We start from the raw sequence: 16,597 nt of genomic DNA on the forward strand, positions 1-16,597 counted from the left end.
CCAAGGCAATGAGAGGACTCATTCTGCATGTCTGTAGGCATGGCATGGCTTTTACTCCAGGACAAGAGCTCTGGCTGTAGATACTCCCAGTTGCCCAGAATAAGCAGGTTTATACCTTTCAGTTTAGAAAGATTTAGAATTAATATCATCAGTTACTTGTGAGAGATTGTCATCTTTTAGTAGGTATGCATGTTTCAACCCCAGGAAAATGTAAAACTAAGTATGAAAAGGCAAAGAGAATAAAAATCATATATATAAATATTTTTATGTTAAGAAGTTACATGCATAGGGGCACCTGGGTAACTCAGTCAGTTAAGCGACCGACTCTTGATTTCAGCTCAAGTCCTAACCTTATGGTTGATAAGAGCAAGCAAGCCCTGTGTCAGGCTTCACATTCATTGGGAGTCTGCTTGGATATTCTCACCATATGCCCCCTCCCCAGCTCATGCTCCTCTCTCTCTCAAATAAATAAATAAATAAATAAAGTCTTTTTAAAGAAGGAGTTACATACATATATTTAGTAGCTTATGTACTTGGAATGTTGAAGTTAATTTGGTCTATTAGAGTCTATTCCAAACTGATTTATTTTGGTCTACGATAGCCATGTAACTCCATTTTAAAACAGTAATTTGATATGTTAAATTGATTAAGTATTTAGGTTTATATTTTTAAGTTGAAACCTAACTAAAAAACACAATATTGACAACCAAAATAATTATATTTATAAATGTAAACAATGGATTTTTAATTTATGCACCCACAAAGGTTAGATTTGTTAATTCAGACAGCTGAATTACTTAAAAAAGAAACCAATTATTTTAAGTGTATAAATACAGTTTTAAATGTTTGAAGGTGTTAAGTAATCTATAAATATGATTGACCTTTACCAAAATTCCCTTAGAAATGATTGCTTAAGTCTGGCAGACTTATAAATAGAATTATAAATTTCTTAAGTTCAACTTAAAAATAAGGAAAAACTAGATTTTTAAAGTTTGTACCTTATTCATTGAATATGAATTTTTTTGAATATGAATTTTAAAAGCAAAACTAAACCCAGTAATAGACATTTCTATACTCAAAAGCCACCTTCAACAACAAAATAAACAAAAACGCCTCACATCAACAGATATGACAGTAGGTAAAAATAAAATCGGGTGACAATGTTAATACTAGAAAATGAAAAATTCAAGGCAAGAAGCACTTGCTGGAACAAAGGAGATCAGTTTTCAACAATAAAAAATCCACATTGAGGATAAAAGAATTACAAACTATTATATGCAAATAACAGCACTGAAATTTTTTATTAAACAAAAAATTACATATACATTTTATTTACATTTAAATAAAACTAGCATAAGAAACTAACAGAAACATAAAGACTTTCCACACTAACAGCAAAAGATGCCTTGAAGCCCTAAAACCAGTTCATTTTTTCTACATGAACTTTCACTTCTAGGAAGCCATACTTATGATATCATTGGAAATGTGAATAAAGCTTTCTGTGTAAGAATATTTGTTAATAGTGAAAAATTAATCATTCAAATACCTAACAATTGGGAAGTGATCAAATTAGGGTTCATTATTGAATGGATCTGTGAACACCTAAAATTATCTGCCAGATTTGGTGTGTCTGCCTATAACTCATCAGCTTCACATGCTTCATGTCTTCATTATAGTAAGAATAACTAAATAAATTTTGAGCATCTATAGACTGTGAATAATACAGTCACTAAAAGGTGCCCAACTAATTTTAATAATATTAAAGATTAATTTTATTTTTTAAATATCTCCAATTAATTTTAATAAATTTAATAGCAAGCACAACAAATGCTTATTATGTTATATGAAGTGAAAATCAGTTAAAAGCTCTCCACATATATAATGATTGAATAAATCACAGACAAAGAGCACACATCCATCAACTCAATCATGAAAAGAAATATCCATGTGGAATCTTAACTAAAGGCAGGGAAATTGGGTTATTTTCTTCACTGCTATAGACTCGGCATCTAGAGTAGTGTCTGGCATATAGTAGGTACTCAATAAGTATTTCTTGAATGAGTAAATGAAAATCCATCAAAGTGTTAATAATGATGGTCTCTAAGTGGCAGGTTTATGGGTGTTATTTGTTCTCTATACTGCATTTTCTAAATTTTTTTTCTTGATGCACATTCATTATATTTAGAATGACAAAAGAAATCTTTAAAAAAAAACTAGGTAAGGACTTCCCCTATTATCAGTCTTTCTACCAAGGAGAAACCATTCTTTCCTTCCTCAAGATGCCTTTCCCTGAGGTGGCATGACTTGGTGTAGTCTTCAACATCTGAGGTAAAACATCAACCTGCTGCTTAGAAGTCTCAAATGTTTGTAAATCAGCTTTTGCATTCACAGTCTACACTCTGTTCCCAATATACCTTTCCAACTGTATCTCCAACTCTTCCATGTAAGAAAATGCCTTTACTACTTTCACTGTTCTCAGACTTTGCTTCCAGGGAGCTTCTAAGACCATTCTGGCCAAATGGTCGTCTTGGTCTTCTTCCTTCCAACCCAATCTTCAGAAATCTTGCCCATCCTCACACCATTTCATGCTTTGTCTGCACCGTCCCACCCCAAAATGAGTTACTTCTGTGATGTTCTTCAGCCCTGTTGCATCTGTTGATTATTTTGGCTCTTAACCCCACATCCTTGCTGTTTTTCTGAGGTGTTTCATAAGTGTATGACTGGATTTCCCCAAGGTGCTAGTAAACCTCATGGGATCGGGGAGAATGATGCTTACTTCTTTATATCTCTCATCAGGCCTGGCACAGTGCCTTGAACATAGCAAGCACCAAACACATTTATCAAAAATGATAGAACTCTATTCAGTCCTGCTGCTGATCAGAAAAGCTGAAAAAGGAGAGCTTGGGAGTCAGAGAAACTGGGGTTTAAACCCACCACTGTTGATTACTATTTAATGTTGTGATCTTACATTAGTTAATTTTTTTGAGCCTTTCATGACAATTTACTGCAGTAATTATAAGATCTTACATTGTCTTCTCAGCTCTAACTGGCCCTAGATAAATTATTCTACCTCTTCAAGCCTCAGTTTCCTCATTTGTTAAAGAGAGATAACAATACCAGCTGGCTCATAAGGCTGTCAGAGGAGAGAAATTAAATAAAGCTTGGGAAAGCCTTTGACGTGGTTAGGAGCACATGATCAAGGTTTGCTCAAAACGCAGCAATTATTTTGGTATTTGAGGGGACTACAATGGTGAAGAAATGGCACTGTTTCTCAACCTATTTAAAGACTTCTTATAAATTTTAAGTGAACTAATGTATAGAGAAGTACTTAGTATGATTCTAGCATAATAGATGTTGGCAATCATTATTTTAGCTTCTTATACAATGGATAAGTAATACCTGTTTTGTTTGCAGAGTTATTAGTTGGATTCAATGTTAAATTAGTATAATATGTGATTAATAGATTATAATTTCCCTCTTGATCCTTCCTATTTCCCTTCCCTCAGCCCCTGTACCCTACTACTAATGTTTGACATCCTTATGTCACAGTATTGTACATCTGAAGAACTATTGGGGTCCTCTGGTCATGTCTGAGTGTAGACATGGTTCATGGAGAAATGCTGGTTCCCACTGAGTTTCTCTGTGTTCCATGTCCCCTAGTGACATTTACTTTGTATGTATTATGACTAAAGTGAAGATTATATTCAAATTGTTGCAGCACGAGACCAAAAGGAATCATAATTATGAAGTTTGCAAATGAGAAAATGAGGCCCAGAGAGGTTTGTGATCTCCCTATGGTCACACAGCATGTTGTCTGTATAGTCCTATGTGTTGTGTGGATCTACTTGCCTTTCTTCCCCTAGGCTTAGTGATTACCTGTTTTAACCCTCAGGAGTCACATGAGACCTGCACAGCATTCTGCAGAGAGCCAAAAAACATGCCTCATTTCCTGCTGGATCACCCAGAAAATATGTTGAAATAAAAGTTCTTTGCTCTTATTTTTTCCGCGTAGCTTATGTTATTCATTAAATGCCTATTTAATATAAAGAAACAAATTAAATAGGGGAGGGGAAGGAAAGCATTTCTTTAATTTTTCTCCCCGTTGCTTTTTGTGCAGGTGGATTGTTGCAGGAGTCCCCTCTTCCGAAGCCCATCTGGGATGTTAGTTTAGCTCTATTGATGTTTAAGACTCCGTCTTTCATCATAACCACATGCCAAGACAATAAGTAATTGAACCACATGTTTTGCCTTTTTAAAAAGGTGTAATCTCCTTCTGAAGTGTAGAGATGTTTAGCAGGATTTTTCTAATTTATCTGTCATCACACCATGCGGGCTAAGCTCCAAGCCCCGACTGCAATGTCTCTTTATCACCGTCTTTTGATGAACACCTGTTTCCAGCATACAAATATATCTGCTGAGATGCAAAATTAAAATAATTTCAACAGTATAGGAATAATTAGGAACCTTTTTTGAAAGGTCCACCTGTTCCAGATATCAAAATATCATATTTAGTATCATGTACATCCTTTTATTACTAGATATTCTGTAAACCAGGTATGTATATATTCTGTAATAATTCTCCCCTGATATTCCATTAAATAAAAAAATATTTTTATTTTTAGTTACTTAATTGTAAACAGTTTTTAGAATAACCAAAGTTCTCTATCTTCAGTGAAAGAATTTCCTAAAGATAATTTATCTACAAAACTTTTTAAGGGAAAAAATTCTGTAAATATTCTATTATTTATGACTGTAACTTTTGATAAGGATTTGACCAAAGTCATAAATACAACAATGATTGTATGAATTTGAAGTTAGTTTTAGTAGATATTATTTTTTAAGAGAAAAAATAAGGGCCCTTATAGGAAAAAGGGTTTTTTTTGCTAAAGTTTGGCATATTAAAACAATTAAATCAAAATATTTAATATAAAGAATTATTATTATTTATAATTATCACTCATCTTACTTTATATTTAAGGCTTTATCCATCATGCTTACTTACTTATGGCTTTCCTCTAAACTGTGAGCTGGGTGGTTTGAGCCTTCAGGATGAAATTATATAGCAACTGTAATCCCCTACTTCATGGGGCCTTCCTCGAGAGTGACCCCCTATCTACTACATTTCCAAGAATTCGTATATAAAAAAAGAATAGATACTTTAAAAATACCCAGGATAAGAGGCATTAATACACAACAAGGTTTGAAATGATTTACGTAGCTATGGTGGTGTTCATTCTGGATAAGAAGTAACTCCATATTTATCCAAACACCAATAAAGCAAATTCACAGGTGAAAGCTAAGTTAATGTAAAAATGTATTATAATTTTCTTCATTTTCAGAATGTGAAATCTGAAGTGCCAGATTTCTGGTTGTTTTTCTGACAATCATGCAAAAAGGTAAATCACCAGTTGCCTGGCCCTTACATGCAAAGTTGTCCACAGGATGTTATGTGGCTGGTTGCTTTTTAGCTGTCGGGGACATTTTGGGCAATGGTTAGATACACAAGACTAATTATACTAATTAATCCACACCAATGTGTGAGCAGTAAGCATGTTTTTACAATTAGGATGTAATTTTTAAAAATCCTTTATTGGGTACATTTAGAGACACAGCAGTTTCAGATTTACCATACAATAGGAAAAGTGGTTATCCAAATCGAATAAATATAAATTTCAGCTTAGGCAAATAAATTAATATATGGCAAATGAAACCTACACTTGGGTCGCAAATACACACTTACATAAGAGTGATTTTTTTTCTAAGCAGATATATGCATTGTAGCTTTTGTGGTCATTAAATTATAGGGATCTCAAATCACTTAATGTGATGTAATAACATCACATTATTTCTATAGCTTTTACCTCTATTGTGAATAGTTGCATTAGCCAGAATAACTGCCCCTCAAAGATGTCTACAGTCAAATCCCCAAATCTGTAACTATGTTATAGCAAAAATCAAAAAAGATAAAATTGAAAAAAATACCCCTGAAGATGTGATTAGGTTAAGTGTCTTAAAGGTTCACCCTTGTATTATCTTAGCAAGCCCAGAGTAATCACAAGTGTCCTCTAAGTGAGAAAGAGAAATCAGGAGAATCAGTGTCAGAGTGATGTGATATGAGAAAGATTCAGCCTGCTATTTCTGGCTTTGAAGGTCAAGAAAGAGGCCAAAAGCCAAGGAATGTGGGCAGCATCTAGAAGCTGGAAAGGACTCTTCTCTGAGCCTTCAGAAAGGAATATAGCTTTACCACACCCTGATTTTTAGCCCATTGAGACCTCCAGAATTATAATAAATTTGTGTTAAGCACTGTAAAGTGCTAATACTATTTGCTTATTTTTTAAAAATATTTTATTTATTTATTTGAGAGAGAGAGAAACAGAAATTGCTAGAGAGCATGAGTGGGGAGGAGAGGGAGAAGCAGGCTCCTTGCTGAACAGGGAGCTGGACACAGGGCTAGATCCCAGGACCCCAGGATCATGACCTGAAACAAAGGCAGACACTTAACTGACTGAGCCGCTCAGGTGCCCCTGCTTGTTATTTTTTTATAAGAATACATAAGATAATGCATGTGAAATTGTTTTAAAATGTTCAAAACTTTGAAAAGATAAGATTTTTAAATAAAATAAGTAAAACTATTTCTAAATTTTATAGTAACTAAGACGGAACCATTTGAAAGTCTTCCTCAAATTTCATCAAGTAAGAGGTAGTGACTAAAGAATGTGGAATATGTCCAGCTTCATTAGAAAGCAATTGTGAGAATGTATCCAGACAGCCAGAGAGAAGGGTTGAGTAAATGACCTGGACGGTATAAAATGCCAAGAATATAAGTGATGTCAACAGAGCAGCAAAGATGCAACAGAGAGGATATTATCTCAGCAGGGCTGAGGAAAACAAAAAATACTGGTATTCATTAAAAGACTAGATTATTTATAGCAAAACTAGTTTAAATGCCCCTTAAATGCTATTTTCTAAAAATATGGGTAGATAGCTCTTTTTGCTTAGAGGTATTCAGCACTGAATTATTTTAATTGGAAAAAAATTGAAAACCATCTTAAATGTGCAACAAGTGGAAAATGATTAAGTAAAATATGGTTTAACAATAGGATTAGATACTATAATTAAAAGTACTCATGAAAAGCTTTTAATAGCCTATGCAGGAAAACAGATATATTGACAGAGTATAATAACAACTACATAAAATCCTTTAAAAAAAACCTGGAGGAAATTTACAAATTAAAATGTTATCACAAGTAGTGGAGTAATAGTGGTATGTTTTCCTTTTCTCGATTTTTCCTTTTCCAGTTTATAAAATACATATGCATTGCTTTCTATCCTCCCAATCAGCATATACTTTAGAAAATTATACCATAGTCTTAGGAGGCTCTTCTAACTGGGCATATATTTTCACTGTTGCCATTTCCTAATTAATGACAGTCTCTTCTCATTACTAATGTAATCTGGTGACATTCATTGGATAACTACTTTGTTCTAGGCACTTGTTTAGGCAGTGTGAAAGATATAACAGGGAATAAAGTATAGTAATTGACCTCTAGGAAGATATAAGTAGTGGGCAGGAAATATAAATAACATTACAATCTAGGTTTAAAGTATAAAGACAAGATTAGGGAAGAATAGGGAAGGTGAGATTAGGTGACTCATGGAAGAGGAAAAGTCTCAGCAGAGCTTTATAGATAACTAGGACATAAAGAAACTGGGGAGGACAGGACGTGTGTGGATAGAGATGCTGTTGACACTGGCATAGAATGAAGAGAGGACAAGGGCATGCTTGAAGAACAGTGAATATTCCCAGGCAGTTAGAGTTTGGGGGGAAATCATAACAGACTATGATGGTGGGAGAACAAAGGGTTGGAAAGGAAGCTGAAGGCTTGACTGGCAAATCTGGATATCAACTTTGTCCACACTAAACCACCAGCTTCTTCACACTAAGCCACCAAGACAAAAGGCTAAGGGGAAAAGGCATATAGTCATCTTAATATTTTGGAGCAAGGTGGTTGACTACATGTCTACTCTTCATTCAAATGTTTGGTGGTGTTGAAGGCACACCCAGAGGAGACAAGTGGATTCTCCCATTGATGATATCTAATGGGGCAAGGTTTTAAAGAGGTGATTCCATCTGGCTGTTCACTCATCCCAGTTAGACCCCTGGGGTGACTGCTTTAAGCAGAAGTATAACTGGGATTCAAAATCAGAACCTTGAAACTGGCTTCTTCCATATTAAGCAAATCCTTCCTGCCCCCAATAACTTTTATTTGGTATTTGTGTATTTATTTTCTCTCCTTCTCCAAACAATAGATCTTCAGTGACCAAAAATGGAGTCTTCTTATATTTGTTCTCCTTTCTCCTGTATTTGGGTGTAGAAGGATAACCGTAAAGTTTTTTTTTAAAATAAATGGATTGGCATTCTGTCCCTTTGTGCCAATTTGTGTGAAGTGGCACCTGATCAGCATTTAGATTCGAAAGATTTCTGTTTGATTCAAAAGCCATTACCTAAGATATTTAGAAGGACCATGACAACATCCTGCATCCTCCAGTGTTATCTTACCATTTTCCCCATTTCTGCTACATTTTGTGATTAAACATATTGGGCATAATGTGTTTTGCATGGTTCGTAATTTAATTGTCCTTTTAAAACTATTAATATAAGTGTCTACACTGAGAAAAAAATAACTCCTTTTCCTTTTAGGAGATTTCTTTCCCACATGGTATTTTTCAGATCCTCTCTGCTTCCATCAGTTATCTGATCTCTTGGCAGTTCTCGCTCCATTCTCTTAGAGTTTTTTTTTAATGGTATGTTTTCCAAGCCCTTTATCCATATTACTACCCTTTGGATTCTTTCCAAATTAGCAATCTCTGTCTCTCTGTATGTGTGTGTGTATGTGTGTGTATATAGACTGCACACACATAGCCAAAAATTGCATGAAATTTTCTAGATGGAGTTTTAAGAATATGGTAAATAATGAGATAATTACTTCCCATGTGAGCTTTAGTGACACCCAAATGGATTTGTGGGTGTTCTCTTCCCCCCCTTTTTTTAATCTCAAAGGATGATGTTCACTAAAAAATGTTCAGATCTTGATTGAGGAAAATTTAATGAGGAAAAGTTTTGTTAAGGAACAAAGTAGGTGATGCCAAAATAATGATAATTATCTAAAAGGTGGCCTTTCGTGTTGGGAAATATTCCACTTGGTAGAAATTTTAAGCTCAAACTAAGTAGTATATTTTGTGTTTGATGCAGTAGTAGAGAGGGAGGAGAGACACTCTCAAGGAGTAGTAATGAGAATACCTTATTAACACCACATTTTATCATGTAGCATTGGAATTTCCATGAGAAATTGCCAAGAACATAAGAAGAAGTGAAGTTGACATCACTTAGCATTTCATATTCCTACAGATATTTAGATATGTCTAAATATTTACCTGTGTTGGGCACTGTTCTATAAGCTTTGGCTATAAATGTGAACTAAACTTCCTGACTACAAGCCAAATTATTTCACTTCTCTGCTTAGAAATCTCTAATGGTTTCTTCTCTCACTAAGAGTAATATCCATATTCCTGACTCTGGTTTACAAGGTACCATATAATCTGGGCCTTGCCCCCTCTTTGACCACATAACTTGTCCTCTCCTCAACTTTCTCTGTTCTAGTCACCTGGTCCTCAGGATTTCTTCTGGGAGAGCTGGAGCCCGGGGAAGAGATCTGGGAATCACTATCTGTTAACTCCTACTTTATGCCAGGCACTGTGCTAAATGCTTTACAGACATTGTTGCATTCAAGCTTTACATAAAAGCAGAAAGCTGGTTATTATTGTTCCTATTATTTTTATTATTAGTGTGTTAAATATTACTAATATTATTTGGAGTATTAAAGCATTATTACTGTCTTATTAAAGAAGAGAAATTAAATAACTAGCTTATGGTCACTCAACTAGTAGTTGGTAAATACGATATCACTATGCTCCAAAGATCTTGGCTCTGGATGAAGGGTTTAATTAGAAGAACTTGACACGGAGGAGATTGAGGGTCTATGCACTGAACTCTTCACTCACATATTCAACAGTTACCTTGAACCTTTTCTTAGATGCAAAGTGTGTATACACAAAGTAAGGCACTTTTGTGTATACTGGACAAAAAACTCATTTCTTCAAGAAAATTTCAATTTGGTACAGTTATTGTATGAATAGCAGTCATCCAGATGACTTCCTAAAAGTCTGAACAATTAACAGTTCTACAATTGATTTATTATTATTTGAACCTAGGTATTTAATGCTCCCTTCTAACTTTTCCTTTGAAATAAACAAATAAATATAAATTAGGAGTCAAAAAACTGTTTCAGTCCTAGAAGTACAAAAGATTGACCAACAAACCAGAAATTTTGAGTTTATATTATATCCTGCAAATAGAATTGCATGCCTAGGCAACTTCTCTCTCAGTTAGAAACAGTGCACCCTATCTCAACTGCTGCTTTGAATTTTCCCCAGGACTCTAAACTTGTAAACCCAATTGACTACTAGATATTCACCCATAGACAGCTAATGGGCATTTTAAATTAGTCAAAACAAAACTCATAATTCTTACACCATCTATCAAACCGCCCCTTTCCCAAGAATTTGCATTTAAGTAAACATCATTGTCTAACCAGTTGCTGAAAACAAAAATCTAAATATTATATTTAATTTTGTTCTTGCCCTTTCTACCCCAATGCAGTACATCAGCAAATCCAGTGGTCTCAGTAACCAAAACATGCCCAAATCTAGTGACCTCTCTCCATCTCCTTGATCTGACCAGGGGATACTCTTGTTTCTTCTAGAATAGATTCCTATACAGCAGCAGAAAGACCTTTTACAATAGAAAATCAGATCACGTTACTCCTGCCCCACAACAAAAACAGAAAGAGAAACAAAATCCACAGTTTAAAATTCTCCAGTGGCTTTGCACTTCTTATTGTGCACATAAGAATCCACACTTCTTATTGTGGCTTATGAAAGCCTGCCTATCTATCTATCTATCTATCTATCTATCTATCTATCTATCTATCTATCTATCATCTATCTATAATCTATCTGATAAATGCCACTTTTTATCACTTTCTCACTTAATACATTCCAGCTTCTTTCTATTTTTAAAGCTCATCAATTCTTTCCCACCTGTGGGTCTTTGCACTAGGGCTTTCTTTCCTCTCCCCAATATCAGGAGGATCATTTTTTATCTTTATATGCTGACTCTTTCTCATCAAATGCATTTCAGCTTCTTAGGGTGAACTGCTTGCCTTTCCAATTTGAAGTAGATACCCTCTCTGCCTCCCTATGTAGTAATTACCACTGGCTGAACCTTTCCCTGGATATTTGTCTATGGCTGCTTTTCACCTTCTAAGAAAAAAAGTTCCCTAAAAACAAAGACCATGTCTTTGTTTTGTTTAGTGCAGAATTCACTCTGCCTATGTGGCATGTAGTTAATGATCAATTAATATTAGAACAAATGGAATGATATCACTGTTATTAATATAGTTTAGAAATGTAACAAATATATAAATTAATAATCATCTAAATATAAATGTCATTTTAACAAAATCTGAGCAATATTGTAAAGCTATATAAGAGAAACAAAAAATGCAAAATAAGATGACAGAAGCTAGACCAAATGTTACCAGTTATTACAATAAATCTGGGTTAAGCACCACTATTAAACAACAAATATTTTCAGATTGGATCTCAAAATATAATCAAACTATTCAATGTTCACAAGAGACACACCTAAGTAAAAAGATAAAGGATATAAATAAAATGAAGGACAAAAAAATCTTGAAAATACAAAAATAGGGGTGGTAATAACAGACAAAATAGAAATTAAAAAGAGACTTTTTTGTTATTTATAGAATCTTTTAAATTTTTAATTGAAGTAGAGTTGACATACAATATTATATTAGTTTCAGTTGTACAACATAATGATTCAACATTATATACATTATGCAGTGCTCACCACAATAAGTATAATTGCCATCTGTCACCATATAAAGTTAGATGGTCTTATTTTTTTTTAAGATTCTATTAATTTATTCATGAGAGACACAGAGAGAAAGAAAGAGAGAGAGAGAGGCAGAGACACAGGCAGAGGAAGAAGTAGGCTCCATGCAGGGAGCCCAACATGGGACTCGATCCTGGGTCTCCAGGATCAGGCCCTGGGCTGAAGGTGGTGCTAAACCGCCGAGCCACCTGGGCTGCCCTGATCTTATTGATTACATTCCCTATGCTGTACTTTTCATCCCTGTGACTAATTTGTTTTATAACTGGAAGTTTATACCTCTTAATCCCCTTCACCTATTTTGCCCATCTCCCCACCCCTTCCGCTCTGGCAATCACCATTTGTTCTCTGTATTTATAAGTATGCTTCTGTTTTTTGTTTGTTTATGTGTTTTGTTTTTGTAGGTTCCACATATAAGTGAAATCTTATGGTATTTGTCTTTATCTTATTTCATTGAGCATAGCCCTCTGGACCCATCCATGTTGTTGTAAATGGAAAGCTTTCATTCTTTTTTATATCCTATTATGTACATATATCAAATCTTCTTTATCCATTCATGTCTTGATACACACTTAGGTTGCTTCCATATCTTGGCTATTGTAAATAATGCTGCAATAAATATAGGAGTGCATGTAGCTTTTCAAATTAGCGTTCTTTTGTTTTCTTCAGGTAAGTACCCAGAAGTGGAATTACTGGGTCACATCGTATTTCTATCTTTAATTTTTTGAGAAACCTCCATACCATTTTCCAGAGCATCTGCACCAGTTTGCATTCCTCCAACAGAGCACAAGAGCCTTTTTTTTTCACATTCTAACCAACACTTGTTACTTCTTATCTTTCTGATATTGGCCATTCTGATTAGTGTGAGGTGAATATGTAATTGTGGTTTTGATTTATTTGCATTTTCTGATTGGTGATGTTAAGTATCTTCTTATGTGTCTGTTGGCATGCATCCATCTTCTTTGGAAAAATACCTATTCAGATCCATGGCCCATTTTTTTTTAATCAATTGTTTGCTACTGAGTTGTAAGAGTTTTTTATAAACTTTGGATATTACCTCTTATCAGATGTGTCATTTGCAAATATCTTCTCCCATTCAGTAGCCTGCCTTTATCTTGTTGATGGTTTCTTTCACTGTGCAAAAGCTTTTTAGTTTGAAGTAGTCTCCCAATTGTTTATTTTTTGTTTTTGTTTCCGGCACCTCAGGAGACTGAAATATATTTCTAAGGCCAATGTCCAAGAGTTTGCCTATGTTTTTATTTCAAATTTTTACTTAAATTATAGTTAGTTAACATATAGTATAATATTAGTTTTAGCATACCTATATTTTCTTTTAGGAATTTTATGGTTTCAAGTCTCACATTTAGGTCTTTAATCCATTTTTTAAAAAGATTTATTTATATATTTTTAGAGAGAGAGAGAGCATGAGAGAGCGTGTATGCATGAGTAGGGTGAGGGGTAAAGGGAGAAGGAGAGAGAATCCTTAAGCAGACTCCCCATCAAGCAAGGAGCCTGACACAGGGCTCAATTCCAGCACTATGAGATCAGGACCTGAGCCAAAATCAAGAGTGGGTCGCTTAACCAACTGAGCCAATCAGATACCCCTCTTAATCCATTTTGACTTTGTTTTTTAACATGGTGTTAGAAAGTGGTCCAGTTTAATTCTTTTGCATGTAGCTGTCCAAGTTTTCCCAATACCATGCATTGAAGAAACTTTTCTTCCTCATTATATATTCTTGCCTCCTTTGCTGTAGATTAATTGACCATATAAATGTGGATTTATCTCTGAGGTCTCTGCTCCATTGATTTATCTCTTTATTTTTGGTGCTATTACCATACATACTGTTTTGGTCAGTATAGCTTTGTACTATGGTTTGGAATCTGGGATTTCAGCACCTCTAGTTTCATTCTTCTTCATCAAGACTACTTGGCTATTTGGGTTCTTTTATGGCACTATACAAATTTTAGGATTATTCTATATCTGTGAAAAATACTTTTTGTATTTTTTTTTTTTTACTATTTGTATTTTAACAGAGATTTTATTGAATCTGCAGATTTCTTTGGGTAGTATGGACATTTTAATAATACTACGTCTTCTAATCTATGAGCATGGTATATCTTTCCATTTGTCATCTTCAGATTATTTCATCAATGTTTTATAGTACAAGTCTTCCACTTTCTTGGTTAAGTTTATTCCTACATGTTTTATTCTTTTTAATTTAAATGTTTTCTTAATTTCTCTTTCTGCTAGTTCATTTTTAGTATAGAAATATAACAGATTTATGTATATTAATTTTGTAACATGCAACTTTACTGAATTCATTTATTCTAACAGTTTTTTGGTGGAATTTTTAGGGTTATCTATATATAGTATCATGTCATCTACAGATAGTGACACTTTTGCTTTTTTCTTACCATTTTGGGTACCTTTTATTTCTATTTCTTGCCTGATTGCTGTGGTTTGGACTTAAAATGCTATGTTGAATAGAAATGGTAAGAGTGGATATCCTTGTCTTGTTCCTGACCTTAGAGGAAAAACTTAGTGTTTCATAATTGAATATGATATTAGCCTGGATTTGTCATATATAACCATTATTATGTTGAAGCATGTTCCCTCTATACCCATGTTGAGAGTTATCCTGACAGGTGTTGAATTTTGTCAAATATTTTTTCTGCATCTATTGAGATGATCGTATAATTATTATCATTTATTTGTTGATATGATACAGCATGTTGATTGATTTGTGGATATTGAACCATTCTTACATTCCTGGAATAAATCCCACTTGATTAGGGTGATTAATTCTTTTAACGTATTTTGAATTTGGTTTGCTAATATTTTGTTGAGGACTTTTACATCTGTTTTTTTTTTTCATCTGTGTTTCATTACAGATATTGGACTGTAATTTTTTTTAATTTTTTATTTATTTATGATAGTCACATCAGAGAGAGAGAGAGAGAGAGAGAGGCAGAGACACAGGCAGAGGGAGAAGCAGGCAGGCTCCATGCACCGGGAGCCCAACGTGGGATTTGATCCCGGGTCTCCAGGATCGCGCCCTGGGCCAAAGGCAGGCGCTAAACCACTGCGCCACCCAGGGATCCCTGTAATTTTTTTTGTGGTGTTTTTGTCTGATTTTGATATCGGGGTGATATTGGCCTTATAGAATGAATTTGGAAGCAATTTTTCTTTTAATTTTTTGACTAGTTTGAGAAATACAGGTTTTTTTTTTTAAAGATTTTATTTATTTATTCATGAGAGACACAGAAAGAGAGGCAGAGGCATAGGCAGAGGGAGGGCTATGTCTCCCTGTTGAGAGCCTGATGTGGGACTCGATCCCAGGACCTCAGCATCAAGCTCTGAGCCAAAGAAAGATGCTCACTGAGCCACTCAGGTGCCCCCAAGAAATACAGGTATTAACTCTTCTTTAAATGTTTGGTACTATTCACCTGTGAAGCCATCTAGTCCTAGACTTTTGTTTATTGGGAGATTTTTGATTATTGATTCAATTTTATTTCTAATAATTGGTTTATTCGAATTTTCTATTTCTTCCTGATTCAGTTTTGGAAAATTATATGTTTCTAGGAATTTATCTATTTATTCTAGGCTATCCAACCTGCTGTCATATAATTTTTCATAGTAGTTTTTTATAATCCTTTGGATTTCTATGGTGTTGGTTGTAACTTCTCTTTCATACCTGATTTTATTTATTCCAATCCTTTCTTTTTTCTTTTCTTGATGAGTCTGACTAGAGGTTTATCAATTTCGTTTATCTTTTCCAATAACCAGTTTTTTATTTCATCAATTTTTTAATTGTCTTTTTAGTCTTTATTTCATTTATTTCTGGTCTGATCTTTATTATTTCTTTCATTCTACTAACTTTGAGCTCTGTTTATTCTTCTTTTTTCTAGTTTCTTTAGGTGTGAGGTTATATTGTTTGAGATTTTTCTTGTTTTTTGAGGTAGGCCTGTCTCTAAACTTCCCTCTTGGACCTGCTTTTGCTGTGTCCCAAAGATTTTAAATTATGTGTTTTCATTTTCATATGTCTCAAGGTACTTTTTAAATTTCCTCTTTGATTTCTTTGTTTGACTCTGATTATTTAGTAAGATATGGTTTAGCTACCATGTATTTGTATTTGTTCTAGTGTGTGTGTGTGTGTGTGTGTGTGTGTGTGTGTGTGTGTATAACTGGTTTCTAGTTTCATACCATTATGGTCAGAAAAGATGCTTGATATGATTTCAGCCTTCTTAAATTTATTGAGACTTGTTTTGTGGCCTAACATGTGATCTATCCTGGGGAATATTCCATGTGCAATTGAAAAGAATATGTGTTCTGCTGTTTTTGGACGGAACGTTCTGTGTATATCTGTTAAGTCCATCTGATGTAATGTGTCATTCAAAGCCACTGTTTCCTTATTGATTTTCTGTCTGGATGATTTATCCATTCATGTAAGTACAGTATTAAAGTCTCCTACTATTCCTGTATTACTGTCAATTTCTCTTTTTATGTCTGTTAATATTTGTTTTATATATTTAGGTGCTCCCATGTTGGGTGCATAGATATTT

General features: G+C 34.3%; 1 protein-coding gene across 3 annotated transcripts in view; it reads left to right on the top strand.

Moving 5' to 3' along the window:
* The window catches only part of LOC119867493, a 680,463-nt gene that overhangs the window by 321,130 nt on the left and 342,736 nt on the right, over positions 1-16,597 (top strand). The window contains exon 6 of one of the 3 annotated variants that reach the window (XM_038583468.1): positions 4,118-4,577. The exons of the other annotated variants lie outside the window; for them this stretch is intronic. The gene's annotated coding sequence lies outside the window, so the exon portion shown is untranslated. Of the gene's footprint in view, positions 1-4,117; positions 4,578-16,597 lie in introns of those variants that run through there. 3 annotated transcript variants of the gene reach the window in all.

This window comes from Canis lupus, chromosome 34, assembly GCF_011100685.1.
Source record: "Canis lupus familiaris isolate Mischka breed German Shepherd chromosome 34, alternate assembly UU_Cfam_GSD_1.0, whole genome shotgun sequence".
Lineage (NCBI taxonomy): Eukaryota > Metazoa > Chordata > Mammalia > Carnivora > Canidae > Canis > Canis lupus.